Source organism: Hevea brasiliensis, chromosome 10 (assembly GCF_030052815.1).
Source record: "Hevea brasiliensis isolate MT/VB/25A 57/8 chromosome 10, ASM3005281v1, whole genome shotgun sequence".
NCBI classification, from domain to species: domain Eukaryota; kingdom Viridiplantae; phylum Streptophyta; class Magnoliopsida; order Malpighiales; family Euphorbiaceae; genus Hevea; species Hevea brasiliensis.
Genome location: NC_079502.1, coordinates 79410666 through 79415507, shown reverse-complemented (window position 1 = coordinate 79415507; position 4842 = coordinate 79410666). Strand labels below are relative to the sequence as shown.

The 4842-nt window shown below is 27.3% G+C and overlaps 1 pseudogene; it reads left to right on the top strand.

The window, feature by feature from the left end:
• Nucleotides 1–1792: 1792 nt before the first annotated feature.
• On the top strand, nt 1793–3937 carry LOC110663997 (probable mediator of RNA polymerase II transcription subunit 26c; annotated as a pseudogene).
• The last annotated feature ends 905 nt before the right edge of the window (nt 3938–4842 follow it).

Here is a 4842-nt window from a genome sequence, read left to right as displayed (position 1 = left end):
AATACCACATGTTCATATCTTAAATTAATGATAGACTGAATTTGAATAAAAATTTCTCAAACCTCATCCAGCAATACGGCACAGTTTATCACCAAGCAAAACTAAAACGACCTCAAGCTCATATCACTCATCATAATGCCCCAGGTTCCGTCAATTCATTTTAGTTAACTTCGTTCACATTCACCAACATATTAGGGGTCTTAGACATATGTTAGGGCAATAATTTAATCATTTTAATGTTAAAAATCCATTTGGAAATCATTTTGCACACAATTACATTCATCAGCCGCATTATGTGATTCTACTTCTTTAATCATCTGTTTATTTTGTTCATTGCAATTATTTCTTTTTTTTTTTAATGATAAATTTGTGATAAAAATAAAATAATTTTCAATCTTAAAGCATTGTTAAAAATTGTCCTTTTAATTGTTACATTAGTGCACCGAAACATCTTATAATTTTCCCTCGAAAAAGAGGGAAGAAAAAATTTAAAACACCTGTTTGATTGTTATTGTTGACATTTTGGTTTGATTCCATTTAATGATTTTATTCTCTTACTGTCATAGGTTTGCATATTAAAATAATTTATTTTTTAAAATAGAATATACCATTTGTTATACCCACCCGAAGTCTGAACTAAAAATGTTCAATTTTATGTCAAATTAAGATAAAGTATTTTAGAAATTAAGATAAAGTAAGGTAATCGAAAGCAATTTATTAATTTAATGAAGTAAAAAAATGAGAATTTTAAAAGTATTTTAGAAAACCTTCCTTTCAAATAAATCTACTTTAAAAATTTAAATTTTATCTCTAAAAACTTCCTCCAAAACAAGCTGTAAAAAAAGAATTATATTTTTTATTTCAACTTTTCTTCATAAAAAGAATTATATTTTTTATTTCAACTTTTCTTCATTGCTTTTTTAAGGTCTTTTTAATTTAATTGTTGGATGCAGTTGATAGTTGTTACTGTTAGCTGGTTGATAACTGATGATAATATATTTATATTAAGTATTTGGTAAAATTATATTTTGTTGTTAGTGTTAATATGTAAAATAACTAATAAAGGTATATATCAAATAATTTTTTTTATTGTTGAAATAAATATAAAATTATAAATTTATTAGACTATATTATTTATTTTATTATTAAAATAAATATAAAAATTATTAATTTAATATATTATATTATTTATTATATTATTAAAAAATATAATTATTGATTTATTATATCATATTATTTATTTTATTATTGAAATAAGAAAATAATTAAAATTTTTCAAAAAAATAATTAAATAATTTTAAAAATATAGTTATAAAATAATAAAGTAATTATTATTGTTGATAAAAAAAATCTTATAATTTTACATTTTAAAATAATTATTTTTTATAATAAATATTTTATATTTTATATTATTCATAGAAAACATTTTAAAAAAACTGAATATACTAATCAAAGTATTAATATTGTAAATAAAAAAGATAAAAATAAATAATATTAATAATGTTGATTTTTGGAGTTATAATATGATTAAATAAAAAAATAAAATTAAATCAATTAAATTAAGTCAATTATCAAATAATAAAAAATAGTTCTGAAAACCCTTTATATATATATATATATATATTTTTTTTTTTTTTTTTTTTTTATTATTTATTTATTTTCCTCTGGAGTGACTGAGTGGTCATAGAAATTATTGTTTTTTACTTTTTGTTTTCCCTGTGAATGTTAGAGTTCAGATATCTTTTTATTTTGCTTTTGAATTTTGGAGTCAGATCTAAGTGGGCTTTCCTAAATTCAGATTTTTGTTCTTAGGAATCAATTTGATTGGTTGCAACTTGGAAGCATTAGCATACCCATTTCGTCAGATTCTAAATTCTGTTTCATTGATTTGTTTTGTGTTTGGACTCCAAATTGTGTTAGATCTGCTGATATTGTCTTGCAATCCACTTCTAAAATCTGCAAGTTCTGTTGCTTTCCACAGTATGTAGATTTGTATACCCATAAAAGCATACAAGTTTTTTCAGGCGTTGATGTCTGGAGTTTTATGGACACAGCGATTCTGGTGGCTTCGTTGTATTTCGGGGCTGAATTGAAGCAGCGGAGAGATAAGATTGTTGAAATGCTGTATGCATCCGGCTCGCCAATGTGGGCAGGATAAGTGATGGGCATGAAATAAGAGAAAACAGGCATGAAGTAAAAGGTGGAGATGGATGTGGAAGTGGGTCGCCTTTAACATTCATGTGGATGAAGGTGAAGAAGACGACGGTGAATTGGATTCATACGCAGGATTGTTCGACGATGAGCAGAAGAAGATTTTAGAGATTAAACAACATCTTGAAGATCCTGACCAGGTTTTGATCCATTTGCCATTTTTGTTGTTTTTACATTTGGTGTTTAATTATTGGGTTTGACTTGGTTTTCTGATGGGTGATGTTGTTTCAGTCTGAAGATTCTCTGGTGGATTTACTTCAATGTTTAGCAGATATGGAAATAATCTTCAAGGCACTCAAGGTGAATTGCGGATTCAATTTTTTATTTTTTTCCTCCACATTTTTGTTCATTAATTTATTCATCCAGTTTGTTTCTATGGGAAGTAATTAATTTTAGAATTCTGGCTTTCAAGGAGACAGATATTGGAAGACATGTCAATCATTTGAGAAAGCATCCATCCGATGATGTTCGGAGATTAGTGAAGCAACTTGTCAGGTTTTGAATGTTATGTTTTTCTTCTTTCATTTGCTTTGTATTTGTTTAGTGTTAAATATATTGCTGAAAGAGCACCTCAAGATTATTTCCTTGGTTGTTTGGTTTACAGGAAATGGAAAGAAATTGTAGATGAATGGGTGAGACTAAATCCACAAGGAAAGCAAGCATCCTCTGCTCTAATGGGTAACATTATCATACGGCAAAATTTCTTATATATAAGGAAATGGATTTTACTGTGAAGATGAAGTTAGGAATGGAAAATTAATGATGGTGTTTCTGCAGCTGATGGAGACTCCCCACAGCAGAACATTCTCCAGAATGGTCATCACCAGGTGAAATAATCTTTTCTTGCCTGTCGCTTTGTATGGGAAAGTTGGTGAAAATTCCATCTTTTGATTGCATTCTAAGATTCTATTCTTTTCTAGGTTCCTGATTTTGCATACTCTCCAATTACTCACAGTGAGTGCAGAATCAGATTCAAAGTTGGATTTATTTTATTTTTTTTATTACATTCTCTTCCTGCAGTTGAGTTTGATTAATTTGTTTGCTTCTACATTCTATGTTGAATTTCCCATGTTTTTTCATAGATGGGAGTTCTGGTTCAGACAAGAATAATTCAGAATCAGAACGAAAGCCAAAATCGATTCCTTGAAAAGAAGCTCCACCTAGATCTACCCAACAATCAGTTCCTGTTTCTGCATTTGCTTCTCACGATGTACAGGTACCAAGTGTTTCAAATGAGAGCCTTTTGTTTGGTTGTTGAGAAACTAAGGATTTGAGACTTTGTCACCAATTTACTCAGCTACTGAAAATGAGTTGACATATGTGACTTTGCAGAGACAGAGAGAGCAGCGACAAAGAGAGAGAGACTTTGATTTTGGGAGGCTGGCTTCCGCAAGGAAGAGGCTTCAAGAGAATTACAAAGAAGCCTTAAATGGTTTGATTTCTATCCAGTTTGTTATTGTTTCTTTCAACATGGTGGACTTCAAAATGTCCTTGTATACTAGTAAGGACTTTGCATTTAGTGTTGTTTTGTGGTTGGTCTTGTGAAGCCAAGAAGCAAAGAACAATTCAAGTGATGGACATACATGAGATTCCAAAACCCAAGAATGCCTTCTTTGCAAAGAAAAAAGGTGGTGGTTCTCAGGGGAGCCACCGGTTATTTTAGCAAAGAATTCATTGTCTTTTTGGGGCACAAAGGAAAAAACCTGAGATCAATTTATCTTTTTTATTTTTTTTTAGTTAAAAAATATTTTTCTCTGATTTTGTTTTTGATTAAAAAGGAAAGGTTAAGGAGCAAGATACGCTACTTGATAAATCCATGAAAATTTTATTAAGTCACACTAATCTCGGTACAAGTCTATGCATAAACACTTACATTATCATATCGACATGTGGCGAACAACCTCCTAAAAAAAGTAGTGTTTTGAGGTCGTCTTAGGCTTGATAAAATATTTGGGGTTAGGGGTGGCAACAGTATCAAAAATCATTATATCTTAATTTAATTAATATTTTTAAAATTTAAATTTATCTTAAATCTAATTAAAATTTATTATCAATTATTAAAATATATTTTAAATTTAATTATTATTATTCAAAAAATATTTAAATTTATTTAAATTTATATATTTTAATTAATAATTTACAAAAAAATTTATTTTTATTAATAATTTATATTTTAAAAATTTAATAATTTTATAAAATATTTATATTTTATTTAAAATAAAAATATAAAATGTATAAATATTATTATAAAAAACAAACATTTTACATTTAATTATATATATATATATATATATATATATATATATATATATATATATATATATATAGATTCAGTTAACGAATATCTAATAAGTAGAACTCGTATCTGATTTAAACTTGTCACGAATACTATTTTTTAAGATTAAATTTGAATTTATCATAAATTTAATATATATTATTTACAATCATTTCATTAGAGTTTAATCAAATTAAGTATTCATAAAAATCTGATATAATGCCATCCCTCAAGTTAAACTTTTACTTAGAATTGAAAGCCTAATTGCTTTACAGGCTGTCCATGACCTTGTTGTCTGGAGAGACTCTCTCGCTCGGCAACTTGGCACAAAGATATTCATTAGATTGTTTTTTTTT